Below are 14,496 nucleotides of genomic sequence, written 5' to 3' on the forward strand. Positions count from 1 at the left end.
AGACTTTTGCTTCATCCAACCCAAAAAGAACAGAGCATACAAGTGTATGCTCACACACACACAGGCCTTATGAGCAGGTGAAGTAAAACTACAATATTTTAGAAGCATAATGGTGCAGTGTGGGAGTGCTGGTCTGGGAGTCAGAATCCCAGATTCTTACTCACTACATCCATAACCTTAAAAAAGTCACTCGAGCCCTGTGTATCTCAAATTCTTCATCTGTCTAGGTACTGAGGTTCCCTCTAGCTCTAGATCTAACAAGTCAATAATCTGACTATAAACAAACATCTAATTCAGAAGTAGCTCCAACCAATCTTTCCAGTATTCAAAATATAATTAATTTCATTTTCAGTGATGTTACAATCAATTTCATTTTTATCATGTACAGTGCCTCTTCTAACTCTCTACTTGAAGAAAATATTTATGATATGTGGGTGTAAGACTTCTGTAGCTTCTACAAGCCTTTGGCCTTTCTTGTTTCTTTCTCCTGAACCATATTTTCCAGTATATTTTTACCATCCTTCCCTATGCCCACCTTTGTACTGAAATCACTCAATATTAAAGTATATGCTGATTTAATTTAAAAAGTATCACCAATTCTTCACAGAATTTCTCTGCCCTTCCATCTTTTGCAATGAATGTTGATACAAAAGCTGCAATTATCTTTACTGTCTCTCCCTCCTTGTCTCCACCTCTTGGATTTTCTTGCTTCCTTCAAATCTCAGACAAAGTCCTACCTTCTAGAAGAATGTTTTCCTAATCCCCCTAAATGGTTCAATCCCTCAGTAGAATGCAAACTCCTTGCCAGTCACAGTAGTGCACACCTGCTACTGGGGCACCTGAAGCTGATAGATTCCTTGAGCTCAGGAGTTCTGAATTGCAGTAGGGCTAAACTGATAAGGGGTCTGAAATAAGTCTGGCCCCAAAATGGGGGCTGCCAGGAGCAAAGGACCACTGGGCTGCCTAAATAGGGATAAACAAACCCAGGTGAGAAACAGAGCAGATCAAAGCTTCTGTGCCAATTAGCAGTGGGATCAGGTCATTCCAGCCTGTGTAAGATAAGCAGGCCTAGTCAATAATAAAATAAAATAAAAGTAAGCTCATTGAGAACTTTTTCATTTTGTCTTTCTATTCCCAAAACTGAGCACAGTACCTTGCACATAATATGTTTAATGAATAATTGCTTGATCGGATTGAAGTTTAAATCCTTTTGTTTTCATTCTGCCCACTGTAGGCCTAGCAAGCACTCAAAATCCTCGATGAACTTGAGGACAATCTTAAAATCATTCTTTAACCTTTCCTTCTTTTATTTTAAAGAACCACAGCCTCCACATGGAGTTGAACATCTTTATCATATGATCATCCTTATCACCACTATCACAATGACTATGACTATAATAATCATCAAAGTACTTTATTCTCCCTTCTGAACATTTTAAAGGGAAGACTTTTTCAAGCTTGATTTTTCATTCCATTAAATCATTTTCATTTCTGTTTTATGTACCTTCTCCAAATTATATGTGCTAAACTAGGTGAGGAATTGTCCTAGCCAGATTACAAACCCTGCATAGATTTCAGAATCAACTAACTTGCTTCTATTTATAACCCACACCCACGCCCCAAACAAAGCCAGTCTAATCTTTCAGGGTAAAAAAGTAGCTAACATAGGAAAACACGTAACTATAGTGATCTGGTCATAGGGTATCATATTTTTATGCTCATTATGTTTATTCTTATCAGAAATACTGAATCCCTTGAAATGCCTTCCTTTATAGAGAGCAAAAACTGGACTCTCAGCTCCCTTCACTTTGCTGCCCTGCCTGGTTTCAACTCCACAACAAGATACCCTTCCTAGGATAAGCTCATCATTTCTTAACTCACCACCATGGGACTAACTTAAGCCTTGATTGAGACCACCTCCCTCAGCCTCCTCTCCCCTCTGATTGGAGGGCTAGAGGGCACAGTACCAAATTCCTCCCATGACTTCCTTTATAGAGGGCAGAAACTGGATTTAGCTCATTCCACATTGCATCTGCTGCTCTGCCTGGTTTCAACTGCAAAGACCAGGATACCTCTTGGTGTCACATCATCATCCCAGTCTCTCCCCTCAGCTTTCCTGCCTCCTTTTACGTATTGTATCTCCCCCCACAATCACCACAAAAAAAGTGTAATTTAGAGTGAAGGGGCTATCTCTCTTCTTAATTGTATCCACAGTACTTAGCAGGATACCTGACACATAGGAGGTACTTAATAAATGTTTATTGAATTGAACTGGATTATGCTAATTCTACACATTGAACATCAATAAAGGTCAAAATTAAACCACACTAATCCAATTTATTTATATTTGAATTTATAATTGAAACTGAGGGGATGGAAAATGTCAGATTGCTCAACATTCCTAAATAATTTTTTTGATCATCAATGACAATAGAATACCACATTTAAAGTCTAATGTTCTAATATAAAAAATAAATGGCATTTCAAAAAGTAAAGTCTGGAAAAGCAACTAAACCAAACCATGTGCAGAGTCAAATGTGTGCTGGATAAAATGCAATTTTGCACTCATCAAGGTATCACTTTACAAGAAATCACAAAAAGGGCAAGACAGAAAGAAAGAAATCACACAGCATTACTACTAAAAAAAAATTGAGGAAACATCAGTCATTACTCATTCAAATGCTTACTGTCTCATTTTATTAAAATCTTCTTGAGAATGATCTACACAAGTATGAGGAATATCAGTAAAAAATAAAAGGATCTTAGATCTAGATGACACCACAGAAACCACGCCCAACTGATTCATTTTATAGAGAAGGAAATGGAGGACCAGGGAAACAAAATTAAGTCCAAAGTCATCCAGGTAGTAAGTACCAGTGGTAGAATTGAAATCCCAGACCTCCAATCTCAGAACTTGTGCTATTTCCACAGTAAAACAGAAGATCTGAATCCTTCTAATACTATGGGTGACCACGGAAACATTCACTGGGAAATCTCATCATCCTACAATATCCAATTAGTCTTGTTCCTCCCACTTTATCAGTGCCCTCTCTCTGATTGGAGGGTGGAGCCATGAAATCCTCAATCACCATTTTAGGAGAGGGCACAGGACAGACACTTTCTCATTTCCCACCCAGCTGCACTTATTTTGGACTTCTTAGACTTCTATATCTCCTGACCCACCCCGTACTTTCTCTACCTCCACTTTGCCCCCATTTTTCAGTTTTCTTTAGTGTGCTGCTTCGCGCCCCCCCCCCCCTGATTGTAAGCTCCTTGAAAGCAGGGCCTATCTTTTGCCCCTTTTTTCCATATTCCCCGCACTTAGCACAGTGGTCAGCACATAATAGGTGTTTTATTAAATGTTTGTTGACTTTGGCTAAGACTTTTAGTAGGCTTTTCCAAATAATTTTTGCAAAATGTGACTTGATGGGGGCGGCCAGGTAGCACATCGAGTAAGAGCACCTGCCCCAGTGTCTGGATGACCTGGGGATCAAATCCTGGACTCAGACACTTAGCACCACATCCAGAAATAACTGGCCGTGTAACCTTGAGCAAGTAACTTAACCCCAATTGCTTTAAAAAAAAGTGAATTGATGGTCACATGATTGAAAGGTTCAGAAAATTCAGAGCCCTGTTTTATTTAAATTTAGTTTGTAGATTATTTCCAAAGTATTTGACTCACTAGAGTAAAAAGCAATGTTAAAAGCTCTCCTCCAACAAGGAGTCTCTCATGAATGTGTTATGGTCATACCATATTTCTGAATAAATGCAACTGCATATATCTCTATTCAACAACTTCTAACTATTAGCACCATTCAAGCTATAAAATAAGACTATGAATTCTTGTCAAAGGAGTTTGTACCTATTATGTAGGGTGTTCTTCACAAAATGTAAATGGAACAGGGATTCCTTATAGATGGTGAGATCCTCCTGCTGATACTATCTGTGTATAATATCACATCCTAGAGCTTTACAAGGCCTCTTCAATGACTTCCATGATTGCCCAAAAGAGATCAGCCTAATATAGGAAAAAAACTGAATAGCCAAAAATGGCTATTATCCAGACTATGACATATGGGGGAATGAGCAGTCCATTAAGTTAGTCCATCAGTGCATACGTCTTGGATGAGTATCACAGATGGACAATGAACTGGGACAAGAATCAAAAAGAAGGAAGAGAGTAGGCTGAATTTCATTTGGCAAAATTTGCCATTCTTTTAATGATTTTTAAGTTGTTCCCTGGAGGAAAAAAATAACAAAAATATTCTCTTAATCATTGTTTTTGTTGTTTATTGTTTGTCTTTTGTTCTCAAATCATATCGAATGGTTGAATACCACAATCTCTGAAAAATCAAAGTTGTAGGTGACCCAAAAGGCAACATAGACACCCATGATGGGCATAAGTGGCAGCAGTATATAACCAATGATGAACTATAAACAAAATAATTTAAGAAACATCATCCAAAAAATTATTGGAAAAAAGATGGGCTAGTCACATTGCTAAAGATATATAGGGTAAGTACTGAACTATTACTTACTGTGAAAAGATCTACATGTTGGTAGATGTTCTATTGCAATTTTATGTGAGAATGCATATTAGAACTTCACAGAATGAAGAAAGGTTGCGATTTGCAGCAATAGAAGGAATAGCCATGTTAATGGGCATAGTCACAGACTCAGTAATGTTTAAGAAAATTAATATCACACTGTAAATCACAATTCCTGGCTTCAGTTATATCAACAAGAATCACTTTTCCCTTTCCAACCTCAGAAAAAAAATTAATTAAATTTCTTGATAATAATCTTGGCTATAATAATGATAACGGTAGTAATGAGGATGATGACAGATAATCACATTGCTGATGATGTCATTGATTACTCACCACTGAACTTGGTATCTCTTATATTGCACTTTCATATTCTATCTTGTATTGTAGTTATTTATGTTTTATCTCCTTCCACTAGACTGCAAGTTCCTTGAAGGCAAAGTTTATGTTTTGTTCTTCTTTGTAGCTCTTAAAGTAATTATCAGTGTAAGTGTGTGCATAGCATATCAGCCTACTGATCAACAAACATTTATTAAGCACTTACTATGTGCCAATCATTGTCCTAAGCTCTGAGACTCTAAAGAATGGGAAAAACACAGTGCCTGACCTCAAGGAATTCACATTCCAACGGGGAAAATGGCAACATGCAAATAACTATGTACATGAAAGTTATATATAGGATGAATGGAAAGTAATCTCAGGGGAATGAGGAAGGAAGGGGAAAGGTCTTTTTCAGAAAGTGGAACTTGAACCAAACCATTAAGGACAAGAAAACCAAGAAACAAAGGTGAGGAGGAGCAGGGTTCCAGGAATGTGAAATAGCCAATGCAAAGGCACCAAGTTGGTAGATGGAATGTTGCATATGAAGAACAGAAAGTGGGTCAATGAAGCTACTATGTGAATAGGAATAAAATTTTTAGAAATACTGGAAAGTTAGAAAGGGACCAAGTTGTAAAGGGATTTAAATGCCAGACATTTTATTTTTATCCTGGAGATAATAGGAACCCTTGCAGTTCATCAAGTAAGAGAAGTCTGTGGTCAGATCTATGCTTTATGGCACCTGAGTAAAGCTCAGGCAAGAGGTAATGAGGGCTGTAAAGGTAGAAATAACATGATTTGACAAAGGTTGGGCATGTGGGATAAATGAAAGTGTGGAGTCAAGAATAGCACCAAGGTTGCCAACCTGTACAACTGAAAATATGATGGAACCCTCTACAGGAATAAGAAAGTTTGGGAATAAAGTATCACTTGGGAGAAAATATAATGAGCTGCAGAATCTCAGAGTTGGAGGACACCTAAAAGTTCATCCAGTCCAGCCCATACAAGTGGTTATCCAGTCTTATGCTTTAAGACCTTCAATGACTGAAAACCCAGTACCCACCAAAGTAGCTCTCATTGTTGGTAAATTTTTCCTTATTTTTAGTCAAAGTCTGTTTCCCTGAACCTACCACCCATATTCCTTGCTCTATCCTTAGAAGCCAAGAAGAACAGGTCCTTTCCCACATGATAGCCCTTCAAGTACTTGAGAATATTTATTATGATTACTACCTTTGTCTTCTCTGGGCTAAATGTACCCACTTCCTTATAATAATCTTCATGTTACAGTAGTCTCTTTCTTCACCCTAGGTAATACCTGCACTATTCTTAAGTCTGATGTGGAAAGAAGCAAAATACAATCCCAACCAAAATCCTCATCCAACTCAATTCACAGGATGGACAAGTCACCAGAAGTCAAATAATAAGAGATTTAACTCATCCACACTAATAAAAACTTATCATGGAAACCTATGCAACAAAATCATTCTTAGTCTTTCACAACAAATGGAAAACTATTTCTTACAGAATCTTGTGCTCCTGAGGAAAGGGGAACAGATCTGTAGTAGAGAGGGAATAGGATGGATAGCAAAAAGGAAACATAGACCAAACAGTTAGGGTTGCATTGTATTACTACTGAAATATGTCTCTGAGTTTCTTGTCTCCTTGGCTGTCATCTAGAAAGGCTACACTTCCACAACTATCACTGACAGCTACAATAATAATGATAATAATTAATAATAGTACACCAAGCAAATAATGGAAAAGCTCACAAAAGAAAAAAATAGATATTTTTAATTACATGAAATTGAAAATCTTTTTCACAAAACAAAATCAATGCAACTATGATAAGAAGGAAAAATCTTTGCATCGTCATCTCTGAAAAGGATATGATATCCAACATGCACAAGGAATTTACACAAATATATAAGGTCAAAGGTTATTATTTAATGGAGACGTGGTCAAAGATTATAAGCAAGTAGCTTTCAGAAAATTAATTATAAACTATTAAAAATCATATGAAAATTGCTTCAAAACACCAATAAGAATTAAAAATAAAAACTGAAATAACTTTGAGATTTCAATTCACATTTTATAGCAGGGAATCATGAGAGTTAAAAGAACAATGAAGAAGGAAGCAAAAAGTCATTGACACTTCAAGCTACTTTGAAATTGTCTCTGATTTCCATATTTGCTGGAATCAAAAGTCTGTCTAAATTCTTAATAATAGAATACATTTTTTCTGGACCTGATCCATCCATGTAGGAGATTGCCAGTGACAAAATGTCCTCTTTTAATAGAAATTAGCCAAGTTTCCACACTCTATAGTCTTAGAGAATTGCATGAGACAGTGAAAGGTTAAATGATTTGTGTAGGATCACATTGTCAACATGTGTCAGAGGTGGAACTTGAACCATGGCCTTCTGGATTCTGTGGTCAGTTATGGATCCACTACCATCAGGTTGGCTCCTTCAAAAGATGATTCTGAGGACATCTAGATAGTACAGTTGATAGAGCACTGGTCCTGGAGTCTAGAGGACCCAAGTTTAAATCTGCCCTTAGACACTTACAAGCTATGTGACCCTGAGCAAGTCATTTAACCCCAATTGCCTCAAAAATAAAAAGAAAAGAAAATATTATCATATAGAATACTTCTTGAATGAAAACTATCATGATAATAATGGTAATTTTGATGATTACAGTAATGATGATATTGACAATGCTTATAAAGATAAATATTTATCTCAATACCAAAGCCAAGAATGATCAGGAATAAGGCTTACTCAGGGCCCTTAAAAAGAATGTTAAACATTAGAAGACTTAGCAGGAACTTCACAGTACAGACTATAAATGCAACCTCTAATTGCTTTTCCCTTAAGGAACCCAGTCTCTGGGGTGATGGGCTCCCAGGAAAACTTCTATCCATGAATTTCTCTTCAGATACAGAGTTCACTAATATAAGACCAAAGATGCTTACATAGAGATCAGAACCCTAATCTCAGGAAACTATTTTGCTTGATGGCCCTGGGTGTCTGATTCCTCTAAACAGAGACAGAACTAGATAAAATAAGTATTCAACGTAGGAACCAAGAGATCCCTAAAATTCCCAGGCTTGAGTGGGAAAAGTGTCTACATTCCCTCTTTCTTCAGTATATATTTAATTCTAGGCTTCAAGCAGCATTGGTAACAGAAAGAAAAATATACTCTCCCAGTCCTGTTTTTGTACTGTCCAGGCCTGGATATGCAAGATTCAATCACATGTTGTTTCTTCCTTCTATACTGTCTTCCCTTTCCCTAATTTTAAAAAAGAGATATAAAATATTTTTTTCTCCATCTAATCCTGATTACTACATTGCCAACAGTATCAGTCCTAACCATCTAAAGGTTGACTAATACTACTGGTGCAATTTCAAGGTAAGATCATTGACATTTTATATAATATGTTCTTGCTATACTCACCCAATTTTATTGAGTTACTTTTTATTTCTTCTATTTGGATATAAAACTTAGACCTTTGTCCCACAGAGCTTCTCCCAAACAACATTAATGGGTAAACATATAATAGACAAGAAGGTTCATAGCAGTTGAAGGTATTGCTCTCTTTCAAGCACCTTGAACTAATGGTAATGGAATGTATGAAGTGACTTTTCTCAGTCTCCATCTATTTCTACATTTTTTCTCTTCTCTTCTCATTTACTTTACCTTCTCCTTTTCTTCCCTTAACTCCCTTTCCTTACCTCTAATCCTCTCCTATCTTCATTTCTCCCTCTACTATTTTCCAGGTTGTTGTTTTTTATTTTTTGCTACTATAGAAGTGTGATAATTAACATTTTCATATATATATATATATATATATATATATAGGACCTCTCCTTCTGTCTTCAACTTCCTTGGAGAATAGGCCCAGTAGTGTGATCAAGGTATGTGAAGAATTTACTGACTTTATCACATAATTCCAAATTATTTTCCAGCATGGCTGGACCAATTCACAACTCCACTAACAGTGTATTAATTTGCCTACCTTAGCTACAACTCCTCTAACGTTGGCTAGTTTCTTCTTTGTTTATATTTGGCAATTTACTAAATGTGAGATGAAGCCTCAGAGTTGTTTTAATTTGTATTTCTCTTATTTATTCTTTGGAATATTCTTTCATATAGTTGTTTATAGCTTTCAATATTTTTTTTGGCTTTTTGGAGGGCAATTGGGATTAAGTAACTTGCCCAAGGTCACATGGCTAGTTTTTTTGTGTTAAGTGTCTTGGGGTCGAATCCGAACTCAAGTCCTCCTGACTCTGGCACCAGCACTATACTCACTGTGCCACCTAGCCTCCCCTACTTTCAATTTTTTTAAAAGAATAATTTTCTTGTTCCTATTCTTTGACCATTTATCTTTTGGAGATTAGCTCTTGGTCATATATTTGTGGAGATTTTTGGACTGGAATTATTATTTCCTTGGCATAGGGAATTCCCACTGAGGGAATTCCTCTACCATTGCAGATAAGCATTTGCTCTACAACTTAAAGGGTTGAATGGGAAACCAAGAAGTTACTTCCCAGGGTCACATAATTAGTATGTATCATGAGAGGAACTTAAAGTCAAGTCTTCCTAATTCTGAGAGCAGTTTGCTATCCACTGGTAGTACTGCCTCTCATATTTGTGTTAATTCCCTATATAGCTTGCATATTAGATCTTTTTTTTTTTTGCTTTTTGGAGGGCAATTGGGGTTAAGTGACTTGCCCAGAGTCACATGGCTAGTGTGTCAAGTGTCTGAAGCCGAATTTGAACTCAGGTCCTCCTGACTCCAGGGCCTGTACTCTATTCACTGTGCCACCTAGTCGCCCCCACATATTAGATCTTTGTCAGATATATTTGGTGCAAAGATTTTTTTTTCTCAATTGAGAGTTACGTTTCTAATCCTAGGTGCACTTATTTTGTTCATGCAGAAGATTTTTAATTTTATGTGTTTAAATTGTATTTATGATCACCACCAAAGAAATCACAGGTCTATACCCTACTGACCTCAAAAATTATTTTTATACCTTGTGAATTAAAAATTCTCACCCTGGCCATAGTTGTGCAAGAGGCCTCCTTCTATTCTCCTCTCACTTCTTACAATGTGACCTTTTATATTTAGGTCACATAACCACTTGAAATTTATTGTGGCATATGATATAAGATGTTTATCTAAACCTGTTTCCTGCCAAACTGCTTTCAAGCTTTTCTAGCAGTTCATGCCACCTAGAGCAAGGAAGTGGTTCAGCAGATGGAGAACTGGGCTTGGAGTAATGAAGACATGAGTTCAAATGCTGCCTCAGACACTTTCTACCTGTGTGACCTTGGTCAAGTCATTTAACCTCTCTCAATCTTAGTTTCCTCATCTATAACATAGGATAATAATAGCACCTACCTCACAGACTATGTGGATCAAAGAGATAATATTTGTAAAGTACTTTGCAAACCTTAAAGTGTTATTCTAGTATTATTAAAATTGTGATTTTCCATTATACCGTGCTATATAAACACTTATACAGACTCTAAATTTTCATTCTTCTGAATCACTACTTAATGTAGCACTGCTTTCAGCACCAGACTTTAGTAGAACACATATTTCTAAGGAATTTTTTATCTTTTTCAGTTTGCCCAGAACTTCAGGACCTCTAGTCACAAGTGCTATCAAATGTCTTCCTGAATAGCTTCCATTTACCATTTGATCATCACAATAATTGAAGCAACCTGGTTGATTTCTGCTTATAAATTATCAGCCATAAGACTTTGTTCATTCTTCCATGCTCTAGACTCTTTCCCATCTTCCTCTCACAAAATGGGAAAGCAGAAAAAAAATGAAAAATCACATCACAGCAAAATACTCCTGGTCTACATAAACAGAACCTATGACAGCATTTGCTTCTTAAATTTGAAGAGAAGTCCCCTAGCTTCCTCCTACACACAATCAGTCTCCTGGCCTAATTACTTTGATCTACATATTTCAGGGTCCTTTATTAACAACAGTAGGTCTCTCCTAACTTTTATAGCCCAATCTCTGACATAAAGAGTTTTCTATTAAGGAGAAAGGGAAAAAGAAGAGGAAAAGCATTTCCATATAGTGTCTACTGAGCCAGGTACTATGATAAATAATTTTTATACAAATGTTACCTCATTTGATCCTCACAACAGCTCTGCCTATCCCCATTTTATAGTAGAGAAAACTGGGGCAAAGAGATGTTGTTACTTGCCTAGAGTCACATAGCTAGGAAACAAAAGCTATAAAAATTCAAAATTTATCTATGGTTTTTAAACTGTATTGTATGTATAGATCATTCCTATAAATATTTTTAGAGATGTAGACAAATGACAGGTAATTACAGATATTTTCTCAATTGTACTTTTCAAAAGTAATGGCATGCATGATTTTTTTCAAATTATTTCCCATCCTCCCCTCTTGTAAATGTACTAATACCCTCAAAACTGTCATCTAAAGCATGAACTTCCTAGGTGCATACTTAGTCTAATTCAGCTGTTCTTCCCATCCTTCTTGTCTTTAATGTCATGTCTACTTCCTAATGCAGCACACCAGGGACCATGATGTTAAAGTCCATATGTAGGGGTTCACCTGTCATTGGTAGATAGAGTAGTTTATCATAGTAACTGACAGATATTTTCTATTTATCATCTGTTTCTTTTCTTTCCAGTTGTCTCCTTAAATGCTCTTGGTATGGTCTGGCTTAATTAGGACTCTTGCCAAGCTTTCTCTAAACTTGTTTTTCTCTCTTCTGCTTCTATCATATACAGCAAGGTTTCTCCTAATCCATCACCATGCTTTTCTGTAAGGTTTTACAAATGAGTTTATATTGAGTTAACTAATTAACAAGTATTTATTAAGCACCTACTATGAGCCACACACAACACCAAACAGTAAGGATACAAAAACAATAGCAAGACAGTCCTTGCCCTGAAGAACATTATATTTTACTGAGAGGATACAATATGCCTCCTCTATAATTGTAAATGCAAGATAGACAAAATAAATTCAAAGTTCGGGGGGGGGGGGAGAGGAAGGAACTCTGACAACTGAAGGAATTAGAGATAAGGATTCCTAGAGGCAGGACTGAAGAAGGAGAGCATTCCAGACATGGGGAACAGTCTGAAAAAAAAACAGGGAAAAGGAAGCTGGAATGTTGAGTATGGAAAACACTAAGTAGGCTAATCTGGCTAGAATGTAGAGTTCATTAGAACATGTAATATTCTAAAACTAGTGTTGAATTTGGCTGGATTAGCAAGATTCTTCTCATGGACAAATGCTTCCTTTACAAATATTACAGGAGTCTCTTAAATTTCAAGTCTTTTAGATTTAGCATAATGCATCTTGGTAAATTGTACCCAACAACTCGCGCTCTCACAAATCTCTATTTGAAAAGAGGAATGTATGTTTATTAAGTAAACATAATTAAAATATGCATTTAACTCACTGGAGAAATTTTAGGTCACAGATAAGTATGCAAATCATGGTTCATCAAAACAGGACTTAATTCTATCAAATAACCACTTTAGGGAATTAGTTTTTTAAAAAGATATATTGGTTATCTTTTGGTTTTACATTTTTACATTTCTGAATATATCCCTCCACTATGCCTCTACCCAGAAAGCCATCCTTTATACAACACAATAAAAGTGAAAAGGGGGAGGGAAAATCATAAAACTAACGTTAACAAAGTCTGAAAATATATGCAATATTCCCTACCCAGAATCCCTTATATCTGCAAAGAAAAGAAAAGAGATAAATTTTCCCATGCCTTTTTCTAGGTCAAATTTCTTGGTCATTAAAATTACTAAGCATTCATTTATAATTTTTTTTATTCTTTACATGTATGTTGTTGCAGTTCTTGTGTATATTATTTTCCTGATTATTTTACTTCAGTCTGCAGAAATACATGTAAGTCTTCCAGTGCTACTCCAAATCCTTAATAGTCATCATTTCTTATAGCCCAGTATTTTGTATTTCATGTACCACAGTTTGCTTAGTTGTTCTCCTATAAACTTTATTTCAAGCTCTTCACTATCAAGAGGCAGTAGTGATAAAGGTAGGGACAAAAGCAGGGGAATAGTTACCTAAGGCCAGTGCCAGCGCCAAGGACAGAGTTGAGAGTTATCCAGGGAACCCATGGCTCTTCTCTTTTGATTCCCGCTTTCTCTAAGGGCTAGACAAGCATTGGGGAAAATGAACCTGATTCGAACTATGAAAAAGTCAGGGTAGTTGAGGACAGCAATGGTTTAACCAGGATTGGACCCACCAGGAGAAGGTTAGGGGTCTGTAGTAGGCCCAAAGGAATGATGGAAAGTAATAAGCATTGATATAAGCACTGACTATGTGCTAAGCATAAGGGATAAAAAGACAAAATTGAAAGATAAGAGCTTGAAGGCTGGACAGAAGAGATAACATATACATATATAACTTTAAGGAAGCACTGCTGGACCCACGGGGGAGAGGTACAGTGCCCACTCCATTTTCTATTAAGGGCACTTCTGATCAGGCATTTAGGTCCTCTGTACTGAATTCCACTTTACTAGTCTCTAATGGGTAGAGGCTAAGGGCAGGGAGGAGAGAATTGGGAAGAGGGTCCCCTTTCCTCAGATTCTCTGGCTCATTGAATTTCTAACCCATAATTCCAAGGACAAATTATTTAAAGTTTAAGTTTAGGTTTATGTTTAGATTCTCCCTAAAAATGAGAATAAAAAGGTATTCAATGTACAATATCATGTCTGAAATAGGCATTTATTTCCTAGACACATAAGAAATGCTAAAATACAAAACAAAAAAAACTACCTCTCACAAATATATTTATGGATAGCAAGATTTAAAACAGGATTCAATAACTGAATTTAAAACTTATTCAGTTATTCACAGAGTAGTGAGAAAGATATAGTTATATATATAAAAATGTACATATGTAGGTACATATACAAACATATATCACTTGGGGTGGGGGGGAGTAGAAGAATAAAGGTCTAGACCTCCATATTCATCTGCATAGAAAACTGTTAGTGGAAATGTCTTCCAGCAGTGAAGCATATAAAATCCTCTGTGACTTATATTTTAGAAAGATGCCTAAGACACTTGAGAGATTAAATGAGTTGCCCACAGTCACACAGCTAAGATCTGTCAGAGACAGGATTTGAATCTAGGTTTTCTTTACTTCAAGGCTAGCCCTCTATTATGCCAAATTGTTTCTAATATAGTACTTCATGCCATCTCAAATCATAATTGTCTTCACAACCCAGCCACTATCTCCTTTCCAATTATAGAAAATTAAGCTACAAAGGTAAGGAAAGTAGCAACTAGGTGATGCGGTAGATAGAGCACTGTACCTGGGATCGAGAAGATCTGAGTTCCACCCTTAGATATTTACAAGCTATGTGACCATAGGCAAGTCACAGTCTGCCTCAGTTTCCTCAACTATAAAATGGGAATAATAATAAGATCTGTTTTCTAGAGCTGCTATGAAGATAAAATGAGATAATATTTATAGATCATTTTGCCAACTCTAATGTGCTTTACAAATGCTACCTATTTTTCCCCTAGGCTACAGGTGACTGTTTCAAATGAAATCTCTTTAACTAAGCAGGATACTTCTTTTTC

The 14,496-nt window shown here is 36.4% G+C and overlaps 1 protein-coding gene across 5 annotated transcripts in view; it reads left to right on the top strand.

Moving 5' to 3' along the window:
- Positions 1-14,496, top strand: part of SPA17 (sperm autoantigenic protein 17) — a 131,185-nt gene that overhangs the window by 20,029 nt on the left and 96,660 nt on the right. The gene's annotated exons all lie outside the window — the stretch shown is intronic.

Source organism: Petaurus breviceps, unplaced genomic scaffold (genome assembly GCF_028583685.1).
Source record: "Petaurus breviceps papuanus isolate PSGF00001 unplaced genomic scaffold, PetGlider_PUasm1.0 91133, whole genome shotgun sequence".
Lineage (NCBI taxonomy): Eukaryota > Metazoa > Chordata > Mammalia > Diprotodontia > Petauridae > Petaurus > Petaurus breviceps.